Source organism: Ochlerotatus camptorhynchus, unplaced genomic scaffold, assembly GCF_037179485.1.
Source record: "Ochlerotatus camptorhynchus isolate MF236.1 unplaced genomic scaffold, CSIRO-AGI_Acam_v1.1 ptg000274l, whole genome shotgun sequence".
NCBI lineage: Eukaryota > Metazoa > Arthropoda > Insecta > Diptera > Culicidae > Ochlerotatus > Ochlerotatus camptorhynchus.
The window spans coordinates 1,651,895-1,666,870 of record NW_027040763.1 but is presented as its reverse complement, the minus strand read 5'-3'; the positions used below and the strand labels follow the sequence as shown (position 1 = coordinate 1,666,870).

The 14,976-nt window shown below is 38.2% G+C and overlaps 1 protein-coding gene across 3 annotated transcripts in view; it reads left to right on the top strand.

Annotated features, from left to right (window-relative positions):
- Positions 1 to 14,976, top strand: part of CdGAPr (GTPase-activating protein CdGAPr) — a 186,613-nt gene that overhangs the window by 129,626 nt on the left and 42,011 nt on the right. The window contains exon 1 of one of the 3 annotated variants that reach the window (XM_065227458.1): positions 5,169 to 5,264. The exons of the other annotated variants lie outside the window; for them this stretch is intronic. The gene's annotated coding sequence lies outside the window, so the exon portion shown is untranslated. Of the gene's footprint in view, positions 1 to 5,168; positions 5,265 to 14,976 lie in introns of those variants that run through there. 3 annotated transcript variants of the gene reach the window in all.

The following is a 14,976-nucleotide window of genomic DNA, read 5'->3' as shown; positions in this document are numbered from 1 at the left end:
AAGGCTTCCTTAGAGTATCACCTTAAGCGCTGGCCAAAGGGTTTGCACACACTAAACACGGTACTCTTTGGCAGTTTTAGCTTTTTGGCGGGATCGCGTACCGACAACGTTGGATTTTGCTGCCGTTCGTACAAAATGCGTTTGCGTACTTCCACTTGGTTCGACGCCATTTTACCAACTGAACTGAACAAAAAATGTAAACATGTTGTAACATGAAATAAAGTGGAGAGCTTCAGCTGTCATATATGTGAAACGTTTCAGCGGTTCGTGAAATATTTCAAAAACTACACTGAAAGAAAAGTGTTCGAAATTTAACGTGGACAGGCTTTAGCTTAACAATCTACAAATATTTTGAATTAGATTCTCTTGGAACTGTTATCCACATTTCGATGCAGCTCTCTTCATTTCATTGATTAATAAATCAATCAATATGTAAGAGCTTGTCAGTCGTAGGTGATTGTTCCTCTTTCGGATCCACTTGGAATCGTTCTTGAAATTCATTCCGATTTGTTCTTGAGAATACTATTCACAATCCTCATACTAGTCTCTTGATACTACATTAGAATAATCCTTAGAATTATCTTTAAATACCCCAAGAAACAATTTTGGTTTTATCATTGTCTTGGAAAAATGCGCAAAAACTTTTATAAAGCTTGCAATGTTACTTGCACGCAAACCAAAAATCTATTACTATGAATGTTCGTTCCGTTTCCTATCATCCTCTGTTCATGAACATCGCAACGAATGTTAGAAATTGACCATGCAGTCGATGTAATGGTTTTTTGTCTTTTTTATTTCGTGTTCTATCTACGCTTTCGACTATACCAGTAAGCTTGTAGAACGACGCACATTGTAGAACATTATAGAACGACGCACACACTTGCCTCTAATCTCTCCAGCTGAAAAAGCATACGAAGTCGAGTATGCGAGAAAATGAGCGCTTCATGTTTGCTTTTAGGCTATCCATATTCAGAAGCATGGAGAGAGCAGTGGCGAAACCACAGGTCTGATAATCGCAAGTTCGTGGTTCGAGTCCAGCAGTCTGTTTCCAGTTTTTTTTTCGACATAACTAATTTACCTCACTAATACACTCTACATTTTTCGGTCTCCAATTTTCTTGCATTGGACCGCAGCTAGGTATATCGCATCTTCGGTTCATGCGGTCTCCACTAACATCCTCTGATGATGAATCATTCTTGACATTCTTTTTTAAATGACTGTATTTATGTTCGATGAACATGTTTCAAGCTGCACTTTGTTTATTTCTCATTCATTCTGGGGTAAAATTGATAATGAAACAATTGAGCTTAAATTATATCATTGCTGAGATCCAGAAACCATTTCACGACCCACGGACTGCCCATTGAGTGCGCTGTTGTAAGGCCAAAATGTCCTTGAAAATTCCAAAATGCCTGCATTATTGCCCATAATCCAAAAGCAGAACTTGGGTGCTAAAAACGCCAGATATTTGCAAAACGAATTAAAAATGGCCTAGAATGTTGGCCTTGAAAAAGGCCTGAAAATGCTAAAACGGGTTTATAAATTAAATCATTGAACAGCCCAGAAAATACCAAAACAACCTAAAAATATGCCCAAAGATCGAAGGGGAGGGGCGAATCTATTAAAATTCAGTGAAGATTAATGAGGATCCTGAATAGAGCTTCCATTTCCCGGTAGTTTGCACTATCCCGGGATTCGGGAAATATTTATTTGCTATCCCGGGAAATCCCGGGATCCCGGGAAGTCAATAAAGATTGTATATTGTTTTAATATTCGTATGATCGTAATTTCTTTAAACGATGTTCTGAAATCTATGTTTCATCTCCTTAGAAGAATGATTAAAAAAAGGAGATTTCTTCAATACTAGGGACACCAGATTTAACAACATGTCTTCATTTTGAAGACATTTAAAATTCTGTGAAGGTATTTTTTCATGCAGATATTTTGAAGACATTGCATGATATGTGAAGTTGTTTCAAGACAACCGGAAGCTGAAACAGACTTCCGATGGATTTTTTTTTTTATTTTAAGCTGGCATATGAAGATTTTTGTCAAATAAATAAAGTTTTTAATTTCATATTTTAAGCTTCTTCCTGAATATGTTGAATATGAATAATGTAGCCAAAATCAGATATTTCAGAATAAAACTTGATCCAATTGAATATTCATAGGACTTCACGGAAATATTCGATTAGCTGGAGATCTTTAGAATACTTCCTGATCAACGTCCAGTTTTGGGAGAATATCTTCACAATAATACTTGATCAAGCTGAAGCCTTGAAAAATATCCAGAGGACTTAATTGAAATCTTCGATCAGCTGGAGATCTTTTAAGTACTTCGTAACCGATCTGCCATCTTGGGAGAGCCGATTGAATGTTTGACCAGTTTAAGATCTTCAGATTTCCTGATCAACCTGAATTTACTCATATCTGACCAACCAGTAATCTTGAGAGACTATCTAGAGACGTTATTTGAGTTTTACGAACAGTTGAATAACTTAAGAATAATAATTGATTGACCTGAAGTCTTGAAAAATATCCACAGGTCTTTAAATCTCCGACCAGCTGTATATCCTTTAAATACTCTCTAATCACATTTCCGTCTGGGATATCTTCAGAACATTACTTGATTAAGTTGGAAAGTCTTGAATAATATCCAGAGATATCATCACAAATCCGTGAATATCAGTTATACAAAGATTCGTGTACTTTCAAGAAGGTTCTTGAACTTAAACTCAGTTCCATGAACTCAAAGCCTATATAAAGTTCCCTGAATATGTAGAATATTCTACGAAATCCTGGGATTTTTCGTCAACTTCTTCGAAGTTCCCAGTACTTCAAAGATTTTTCCATAGCTTACATCTTTCAATTTTTCGATAGGTACAACTGAATTTTTGCCCAGCTTGTTGTACTTGTACGAATTTTAAATAATTCATGCGATGTTCAGTAATCATCGTCCACGAAGTTGTTTAACATTCTACGAAGTATCCTGAAGATCTATGATGATACCTGAAGTTTTACGAGGTTGCACGAATTTCTATGAAGTTATCCGAAATCAAATGAATGTCTCTTGACATCTTAGAAGTTCCCCAATGGGACGTGATATTATGTTTGTCAGCCAAATTTCACAATAGTCCGTGCATTATGTTGGATGATTTCTCTCATGAATGTATTTATAAAAACTATTTTGCCGTGCTTAAGGATTAGATTACATACTAACGGGTAAAGGTAATGCATACCTTTCAACGTAACGAATGACAGCCAGGGAGAGCTATGAAAGCCAAGATAGAAGTCGGTGACTCTAAAAACTGCAAATACTGAGTCTTTCCATCAGTTGAGACTAGTACTACGTACTTCCAACCATCCCAACAATGCATTCCAATGGTTTTTGATCAACTATGAATGATGGTCATCTCACGACGCTCAACCTGATTGAATCAAAATGTCCACGGTTTGTTTCACTGCTAGATCGTATTTTTCACGAGTGCTTCTTGTACAACGATCATAATCAAAAAGTGATGTCAAAAAGTGCAATTCTTTCGAAAAATTAAAAATGAATGGCAAACGAATGGAAGAGATATATTTCATAAGATGTGAAAGTTCTGGATTCAAATTCTACTACAGATATTCCAAGAAAGATTTATAGTGGTAAAAGAGTCTCACATTAAAAAATCCCGGGGTACACGCGATCCCGGGATTTTTAAATTAATTTCCCGGGATTTTCATTCCGGGACATCCCGGGATTTTCATTCCGGGACATCCCGGGATGGAAGCCCAAATCCTGAAGATGGACTGCTTCGGTAGCATTGGTGCTCAGCACGGAAAACAAGATCGGCCGATGCAATGCATTTTTTTTAAATTCTTTGTTTCGGACAGAACTTTTTTAAATGCTTAATAGATGGATGGAGAAGTAGCATTCAAAATGTCTTCATTTTCAAAATATATTAAAGGTTGCACTTTTGCCCGGGCTCCCCTAAAAGTAAACACATACGAAATATTCGCATAGACAGTATATTTTGCGAAATGCACCATTCCCACACTGACTGATAGCAACCAGAAGAACCTGAAATCAACCTGCTTCTATCTGTGTGATCTGAAGTAAACCGTACATCGGGAGCAAGGTTCCCCATAAATTTCCAATTTATATCAATTTACTCATCGCTCCGCATTCCGCGAAGCAAAACAGGTCCGCATACTCCCCAATGTTCAATGATGCACCCTGTGATCACCTCGGCGATATTTCGAATGTATGTTCGCAGTTTACATTACCCACACCACACATGGCTAGACCTTTGTGCATCGCACTCGAACGACGACGGACGCACTCATGTTGATTTACCCCTGACTTCCTTTTGGGTCCGTCTGCTTGTTGTTATAACTATATAGCTACCAAGTAAACGCAGCTACTAACCGATTTGATATCTGGCACAACTTTCAAATTTCGACGCAATCTACGTGCTGGGTTTTTGCGTTCGTGTAGTGCGAAACGATCAACTAACTTTTTATTAATCGTTCGTCGTTCCATACGTGAATGGGTACCGACTGTGAATAGCTAGGAGAAATTAGGCTCAGCCCCGAAATTTGACTCACCATATTTTAGTGGCTCGTTAAATTGTAAACTCGGCTGCTGGTGGCAAAAGGTAGCACCTCATTTGCTACACATGGATTTACACATTTGAAGCGTGTGCTGCACCGTGCGCACGTTTGTTTGTGTATGGCACCATTAACAGAGACTTTGTCTGCTTTCCTCAGGTCCAAATGATAGCGGTACATCAATTAGCCATACGTCGTTTTACAGTTAATTTCGCGATTTTTTGTTGTTCCGTGTTATGATCATTCACACCTTAACTCTTTTGGGCAGGGAAGGGGGACAGCTAGCGGGAGGGAGGCTGATTTTCAGACACTAATAGCAAATAAATTTTGTTTACTGATTGTTTCGTTTTCTGCTTTCTTCTTACAGGTGAGTGGCCTTTCTTCAAAGGTGCAGCCGGCACGGGCGGTTATACGGCACGGCAGGGCCAAGAAGTGCCTGAATGTGTAATTGCATTCAACGCCGTCGACGGATGGTGGTGGTTGACTGAATGATAGAGTGACGTGTTAATTTGTTCGCCACTTATAAGGATCGCAATTGGCACGAGTTTCGAGGCTAACGATGATTAGGAGGGATTCATTTTTGACGATTTAGGACGGCTTTCTACTGGTGGAAGTCGCACTTTGGTAGACTGCGATTTTCTGTACATGTCTGCGTTTCCAGTTGTATAACGGTATGTACTTAGTTTGGTGACTGATTGTTTGAAGAACGTATTTGGAGCTATTCGCATCTAAGTAGGCTAACTGTATCCGATTTGGGAAAGCTTCTATTTAGGCACTACAGCTCATGGCTTGCACAAGTTGATCTAACTCCTACGAGGGATTATGTAATAGACAAATAGAGCTTTTCAAGAATAATTTAGCCTTGAATTTGTTCAACATTCCGCTCTCCAAAACATTCCTTCCAATTTCTTCCCTTTTTCATTTATAATTTTTATAATAATGGATGAAACAAGAATTTCCATTTGCAAAAGTGATCCATCATCACAATATCGCCCCCAAAATTTCACAACCACTCAAAAGCTAACATCTTCGCGCTGCTCAACCCGTCATAATTCATAATGGATAATTATGCGCAGAGATACGTGATGATTATGTCTGCGCTACTGAAGATGATGCGACCTCTGTCAGCTACCGATGGCACCGCGGTAGTGAGCGACTTTTGTATAAACATTAAACAATGACAAGCGGAAAGAGATGTAACGTTGATTTTTTTTTCTGTGGCTTACTTTAACCCACCCCCGCACTGGTCTCTGTGGAGGCAGCAAGTGCCCGTCATCCATCCAAAGAGCACCGTATAAGCAAATAATAATTATCATAATTACGAATCCGCTGATTCGTCGAATCATCGTAAATGTGCTTTTTATTGGTTCAAAAATACGTTACGCGGTCAATTGTCATTACCGAGTTCTATAGCGAGTTTTATGAAGCCGTCTGAGTTATTTTCAAGGTAGCTAAAATTGGTAATAAAATGCAGGTAAATTTATCCAAATGTAGACGAGCGATCGTTCCTGATCCCAATAAACCAGAGTACTCTGGTAGTAGTGGCAGTAAAGTGATACATACATTGTTCATGAGTAAACCGTTCATCCGATTGAAACCGGATTTGCATCTAGGTACATGCCGATTCCAAACGAGAAGCCGTTTTGCACATCGAACACACAGTTTTACACGTTCTGCCCCCAATAAATTACGTACATCGAAAACATTGCAAAAGTGCAGCACCGCATCGAGAGACAATGGCATCAGCAAAAGAACAGAATTCCACGCTAACAATTTATGTGTGCTGAGTTGAGATGCCTAGCTGGTGCAGATGCAACCGCTTATGCACCATCGAGAGAAGAAATGAATGGAAACGATCGAATCCGAAATAAAGCATAACCTCGCCGAACCGAATATAAATAAAACATTTCGAAAGAGGAAATATTTGCACTATACTCTTAGATTGCTTTCAGTGCTATGGTGTGCCGTCCCATTCAGCCCTTCCTCTCTGGTGTCCTGTTGCTTCAGTTGTTTTTCTTCTCAAAGAACACCGACTATAAAATAAAGTTTCGGACGTGAGTTCATTCAAATCCATGCTGCCATGTCTTCCATCGGGAAAGTTCATCCTGAACCACGGGAATAGACGGGGAAGAGCAAATTCCGCAATAGCATCCCCCGATGTGTATGCTGTTTTCTTCGTGTGATGGCGTACTTTAGTGTTTTAGTCGGTTATTTATGTCACGAGTTTTGAAAACTTCAATGCAAGCACACGGGCAGAAGCAAACACATTTTCTCTAATATTATGGGTTTTGATCGTATGTATATTCCTTTCTGTATGTACTTGAAAGGCTATGCAGGAACATATAAACATCCAGTTCCGTTAATGGTAAATAGTTTCATGACTTTGAAGGAATGACTGCATATTTTTCATATGATAATGTTTGTTAGCTGGAAGGCATCGGTACTAGGGTGGTTCTAATTTTAATGTTACTCCACACAGCGCAATAGATCTCAAATCAGGTCCTAACCTTTCTCCGGAGAGTTGAGCAACATTGAATTGGTTGACCTGACCTTAATCCTTTGAATAATAAGAAATACAATATTTCGTGCTTTGTTTGAGTAAGGATTACAATTATTGTTCTCGTTTCGACGTTTTCCACACTACATACAACTTGACTAACATTGCAGTCGTAAAAATTGCTGTGGAGAGGAATCTTTCAATTCACTTGGAATTAAATGCGTAGCCACGCAAATTCTGATCAGGTTTATTTCGCTTATTCTGTACAATACTGAACTTCTCCTAATGGTGGCCCAAAGTTAAATTGCATCGTTCAGAAGTACTTACCAAAACTAATTCTCTCAACCGTTTGTTATGAAACTTTTAACCATGATTTCAACATTTTCTGTTGTGTAGTAACAACTCTAGGATGATTACGGAGTTCGTGCTTCATTATAGCCCAGGATTCGATCTACCGCAACTCCGGTGTGCTTGGGGATTGAGACCCTTCGGCACGAAATTGGCCTCATTCGTCTTGTGACAAGAGGCTAGATCCGGCCAAAAAATTGTAGGAACATTGTGTGATTTGAGAAACGAAAACAGTCGTTTCTTCAGACACTCATTCATGTAGACTTGGCATTTACGGTTGTAGTTGTTACGAAAGGCTTGCTCCGTTTTCCGCACGAACAAATCACCTGCCAACTCATGAATTTCTTGTGGAACTTCGACACTTGTTGTTGAATATATTGAATTTGTCTTTCGAAGTCACATACTGGTTTTCCGAAATTTGTTTGAAGTCCGCTTTTACGTATGAAAAGAATTTTCTCAAGGGTGACCTTCAGAAACTTACCCGTCATAGGTCTAAATTCTTCATTATTGGTGATTTTAATGCAAAACACCGCTCATGGAATAATGCTCAAAGCAATTCCAATGGTAATATTCTGTTTGATGATTGTTCTGCAGGTTATTACACTATTCAATATCCAAACAGCCCAACATGCTTTTCTTCTGCAAGAAATCCCTCCACTATTGATTTGGTCTTAACTGATTCATGTCAACTTTGTAGCCAATTGGTTACCCATGCTGACTTCGGTTCTGATCACCTTCCAGTAACTTTTGAAATATCCCAAGAAATAATTTGTAATCCCAACAGCTCTACTTTCAATTACCATAGAGCTGATTGGGAGCAGTATCGAACATTTATGGAATATAACTTCGATCCAAACATTCCTTTGCAAACCAAAGATGAAATTAATTATGCTCTTGAATCTCTGACTACTTCTATAGTTGAAGCAAGAGCTGCCTCAGTACCAAAATGCGAGGTTAAATTCGATTCAATTATAATAGACGATGATCTTCAGCTCTTGATCCGTCTTAAAAATGTCCGTAGGAGACAATATCAAAGAACACGCGATCCTGCCATGAAAGTTATCTGGCGGGATTTGCAAAAACAAATTAAAAAGCGATTCTCTGCCCTGAGGAACAAAACTTTTGAAAATAATATTTCTAAATTAGACCCGAGTTCCAAACCCTTTTGGAAACTCACAAAAATTTTGAAAAAACCTCAAAAGCCTATTCCAGCGCTTAAAGAAGGTGGTAAAATTTTGATCACAAATTTGGAAAAAGCTCAGAAACTTGCTAAGCAATTCGAGAGTTCCCATAATTTCAGTTTGGGTCTTACTAGTCCTATTGAGAATCAGGTATCTCGAGATTTTCTGAATATTTTCTCTCAGGAAAATATTTTTGATGTACTGGGGGACTGATTTGGACGAAGTAAGGTCTATAACTAAAAATTTTCAAAATATGAAAGCTCCAGGTGATGATGGAATTTTCTATATCCTCATCAAAAAACTCCCAGAGAGTACCTTGTCTTTCTTGGTAAAATTATTTAACAGATGTTTCCATTTGGCATACTTTCCTGATAAATGGAAAAATGCAAAAGTTGTGCCAATTTTGAAGCCGGATAAAAATCCAGCTGAAGCTTCTAGCTACCGTCCAATAAGTTTGCTTTCTTCAATAAGTAAACTTTTTGAAAAGATAATTTTAAATAGAATGATGCTTCACATCAATACGAACTCAATTTTTGCAGATGAGCAGTTTGGATTTCGCCATGGGCATTCAACTACTCATTAACTCTTAAGAGTTACCAATTTAATTCGTTCAAACAAATCTGAAGACCACTCAACTGGAGTTGCTCTTCTAGACATAGAAAAAGCATTCGACAGTGTTTGGCATGAAGGTTTGATTGCTAAATTGAAAAAAGTTTAATTTTCCACTTTATATTATGAAATTAGTTCAAAATTATTTAACTGACAGAACTCTTCAAGTAAATTATCAAAATTCCAAATCTAATCGACTACCTGTTAGGGCAGGAGTTCCTCAGGGTAGCATTCTTGGGCCTATATTGTATAACATTTTCACTTCGGACCTCCCTGATTTGCCTCAGGGTTGCCACAAATCTTTGTTCGCTGATGACACAGGCATTTCCGCTAAAGGAAGAAGTCTTCGTGTTATTTGCAGCAGACTGCAGAAAAGTTTAGATATTTTCTCTTCTTATTTACAAAAATGGAAGATTTCTCCCAACGCTTCCAAAACTCAACTTATAATATTTCCACATAAGCCTAGAGCTTCGTTTTTGAAACCTAGTAGTAGTCACATAGTCACTATCAACGGAGTTCCAATTTCCTGGTCAAACCAAGTGAAATATCTTGGATTAATACTTGACCAAAAATTAACTTTTAAAGATCACATTGAGGGCATTCAAGCCAAATGTAACAAATATATAAAATGTTTGTATCCTCTTATAAACAGGAAATCCAAACTTTGCCTGACGAATAAACTTCTAATATTTAAACAAGTTTTTAGACCGGCCATGCTTTACGCTGTGCCAATATGGTCTAGTTGATGCATTACCAGGAAAAAAGCACTTCAAAGGATTCAGAACAAAATTCTGAAAATGATTTTGAAGCTGCCTCCCTGGTACAGTACTACCGAGGCACATAGAATTTCGAATGTTGAGACTTTAGAACAAATGTCCAACAAAATAATTAATAATTTCAGGCAAAAGTCGTTGCAATCCTCAATTGCAACGATTAATTCCCTTTATACTTAGATAAGATTAGTTTTAGTTTTTAGTTTTAAGGTATCAATTGTTATACTGACATGCAGGTTAAAAAACCTGTTTAAAATACTGAATTGCCAAGACATGAACAATGTAAAAACACTTAGATATATATCATAACAATTAAGGCTGGTACGTTACTGCAGTAACTGGAGCACCTAGGTTAAAATGAAATGTAATTTATTTTGAATTTGGAACAAATAAAGAGTTAAAAAAAAAAAAAAAAACTAACACTTCTAGACCAACAATTGAAATAGGCGGAACAACCAAACGTAAACAATGGCTTAAATCGCAAATTTCTGGAGAATCAAAATACACCCTCGCAAACTAACAATACCACTCGATAAAAGAAGTTTGCTCTATCAGTGGTAGTGTTAGATTGCGTGGATGGCTTTTGATTCTCGAGAAATTTGCGATTAAAGCCATTGTTTACGTTTGGTTGTTCCGCCTATTTCAATTGTTGGTCTAGACTTCTTCCTTGTGTGTCGCCTTTGATGATGCTCCTAGGTGTCCGACGCCGTGATTGACCTTAAAAAAAAATCTGGTTTACCAGAATGGGTTGCTAATCCCAAACCTCAATAATATGGTACTTTGTGCACATTTGGCTGGAGCTGGGGAATCACGGAATGGTAACTACGAAATGTATGGTCGTCAATGCTCATGCTCAATTAGTACCCATTCACAACACAGTTTTCTGCAGACTCTAACATAAGTATTTGATTGCAAATTCAGCCCAACTCTGCAGCGGAATGATATCTCCTTCTGATCATAGACGAATGACTTTCCCGACTCCTCGACCAAATGGGAATCTTTTCTTGTGGTATAATCATTTTCCTCTATTATCTTGATAATAGTCAGACCATGAGATGAAAGCATCGTTCATTTCCCTACTTTCTAACAACTTTTCCTTGCTTCCTGTAAAATGCATTCACTATCATTAGTTTCCGTCCCTTTTTTGTCAACCACACTTTTTGCCCTCCGAGAAGCGCTGGTTGCTCATTTTGTTGAATAACGTTTTCTTTTTCTACAGTCCTATCCAATCCTTCTTTAGTTCTCATTCATCTAAGTGGTGCTACCTTGCATATTAAGCTGAAAGCATCCAGCAAAAACAAACAAGCACTAGCATTTATTAAGGGAACCTACACTTTGCCGCGCTCCTGTTGGAAAATAGTGACAAACGAGAGTGAGCTTTCACTTTCCACTTGCATATATATGTTTGGTGGAGACGTACTTTCTACCGTTGCGGTTTGCGGTTATTCATCAAACGTCGAACAGACACAATGCAAAACCTTGAATGTTCTTCTTTCGGAAAAGTTTCTGTATCTTTTCTTCCCACCTTGGGCTCTTTCGAGTCTGTGGGCAGTCCTCAACATAATTTTCAACTTTTTGGCATATTAATGTGTCTCGACGGGAGGATATGTCTGCGAGAGTTGCTGCATGCCAGCAGCTCCTGGCAAAGCGGCAAGCAAATACACGAATGGCGACGAAAGTCTGGCAATGTTTGACATCATTTTACGAAATGCTTGAGCTTTCGTGGGTTGTTGTCATTGCGGTTCTTCATGTTCGGATGAGGGAAAAGAAGGGTCGTCCTACAAGAAGGCACGTGACGTACGGGGCGTCGATATCGATTTTCGTGCTGTGAGCTGAATCACGCTCCTCCTTTTGCGTTCGCACTTGTAGAACAAGTGAAAGCTTTCCACCAAGTGAGCGAATCAAGCCTCACACTTCACATATCACGATCGTTTGGCTAAAGCGGTTCCAGCTGGCGACGGACGGCTGGGAAACAACATCAGAAAGCGTTAAAGGCGAATAAATGACCGGAACGTTTGGCACCGAAAAGATTGCTACCGCCAGTAGCGCGAAGACGCCTATGGCATGAGCAATGTTTTTGCGCTCCGATGGAATTCAAAGGATTTCTTTCCCTCGTCCTATATGAACATCCACATGCCATAATGACGACCGTGTGGCTCTGTCCTGGATCGGTGAAACAGGTCAGATATTTCATTCACGTACGTACCAACAACGACGACGACGGTGGCGTCAGCGAAGAAGATATACGACCGCTACCAGACAATTCGTTACCCGGAGGAGCCTTGGACTCCAGTAGGACCCGATTATCTCAGTTGACGGTGACACCGACGATGTTTTTTCACATTATCATCTGCTCCGGATTCTGTCAGCTAGGGTCGCTCGGTTGGAGGCGCTTATTTATGGCAATGACACCGGATTTGGAGCTTGCAGAAATTGTTACATCATTGAGGTTGTTCCTTGTATGTGCTTCGTATGGATTCCAAACAATGCAAATGGGTGGTTCTTGGCGAGCAAAGTGTGCTTAGGTATCTCAGAATAATTTAAGGTATTTTTAACGAAACATTTTTTTTCGAAAGCCTATTGGAATCCATCATTCTATCTAGAACATAGAATTTTTTGAGATTTTAGTCAGTTTTTTTTTTCATATTCAGGACATGGAAATTTAAAATAAAAATCGGACTCTGGAACGATGTCAGACGCGGAAAATGTTCAAGATCAGGATTATGGCCCTTTGAAAATGTCAAAGACTTGGATAATAATCCAGAAGTACAGCAAGAGACTATGCACAAAAATGTAAATGGAATATTGAGAAGAATTTAAAAGAAACTCTAGACATAGTTTCATATGAAATTCTGAGGAGAATAACAGAGTTTTCCTGGGATAATGCGTAGAGAGCTCCAAGGAAGTTTTGAAGGAAATTTCAAATGAAATTCCAAGATTGATTCCAAAGTAATTCTGAAAAGAAATTCAAGGTAATTCCGAGCATCTCATGATTCTAATAGATTCTTAAGAAAAAAAAACAAGGAGCTACCGAAGAAGAACCCGAAGATTATTCTGAGGTGAATTTCAAGGGCATTAGGAAGAGATTTTCAAGTGACGACGGATAATTCTTAAGCCATGCTTTGTAAATTCTAAAGAGAATTCAAAGAAACATATGAGTAAAATTCCAATGAAATGCTGAGAAAAATTTCAAAGGAATTATGAGGAGGTTTCAAAGGAAATTCGAAGTGAAATGCTTTGGGAATTTTAGGTGCATACTCAAGAAATTTTAATGAATTCCATATCAAATTCTTTAGTAGTTCTGAGTAGAATTCCAAGAGAAATATGTAGCGAAAATCCTGAGAAAAATACAAAGAGAACTCGAATGACTTTCCGCGTTAATCGAAAGGATAGTTTCAAAGGAATACTGAGAAGATCTCAAAAGGATTTCGAAGCAAAATCCGAGGTAAATTTAGAAAAATTTCAAAAAATCAAATCTCATGCTTGAGATTATTGACATATGAGTTTTGCAGAATTCAACTGCCCAGTAATCCTCGATGGAATTTCCTGATTAAAAATTCAATACTTTATATTTTGGAGATGTTCAGCGATATTAATCTTGTTTTGGCATTATTAGATAGAAAACTAAAAGAAAATATACACGACGATGCTATCAATTGACGTTTGAGAGGTTTTCATGAGTAAGCTGGAATGATTTTTTGGTGATGTGGGTGTGAGTGCGTGAAAATCCATGAGAAGCGTGATTTTTTTTTTGCTGATTCGCACGTGAGTTTGAGTGATGAATGAATTAAATTTGAGAATGATTTTCCGAACACTTGGGACCACGTATAAATGACGTAGCATTTTAGGGGAAGCGCGGGTCTGCAGCAGTTGTGACCGACCATGTATTAGGCACAGACAAAAAGAACAAAATTCTCTCAAGTTTTTCACCGAATAAGCATTTAACGGTAAATTTAAAAGTACCGTACTTGGTACTACCGCCACCTGTGACTCGGATAGTCAATTCCCTTGCGTTTGACGTTTACACACTGTTCAGCGCCATCTGTTCAGCGTACTACCCACCACAGTGTACTCAAGTGAGAAATATTCAATGTCTAAAATGGTGGTCTAAAATGTTAACTTACGTCATTTGTGCATGGTCCCTAAGGAAAATTTCATGGAGATTATGAGAAGAATTCTCGAAAAATAGATAGCAGTATTTCAAAGTGATTCTGCCGAAAATTTCAATGGTATCCTAACTTGGTCTAAAGGTCTCGTGTTCAACCAAGCCTAATCCCAAGACAAATGACGAAATGGTTAAAGTGACTATACTTAATGATTGCAAAAAAGAATAACATGGGAGTTCTGCGAACAATTTTTAGGACTGAAAATCTCGAACAGGGAATTTTGTTACACCAGAGTTTTCGAATCAACTAGTTAAGCAGAGCGATTTTTTACCAAAAAAGACTTGCTCTTTTTGCTGCATATTTTCCATCTGTTATCATTCTGTTTTTTTTTATGTATTTAATTACTCAGCGATATTTCTAATAGATTTTTTGCAGTGGAAATGGATGTAATGTCGGCCTAAATGCCCCTAATTTGGGCCTTTAAATAAATTCAGCAATCGACTATATTTTCAATAACGACCAAAAATATCCATTAGTACCGTCCCAATGACGCGTTCATCTAGGAGGCTGTTCATTAACTGCGTAGACAATTGTCCATACAAAAAATAATAATTTTGTATGCGCTGTGGATAATTGCGACCCCCCCCCCCCCTAAACTGTCTACGTAGTTTATGGACAGCCCCTAGATAAAATTAATAAACAGTAGATTTTTAGCGATGGGCCCAATGTTTGATCCATAGGTTAACATTGGAGCCATTTCCCCTATCTGCTCCAATTTTGACGTCATTTACATGAAAATTATTCATGATATCGGACATTGGGATCAAAAATGTACATACTAAATCTTAATTAAAAATGATCCGGGAATT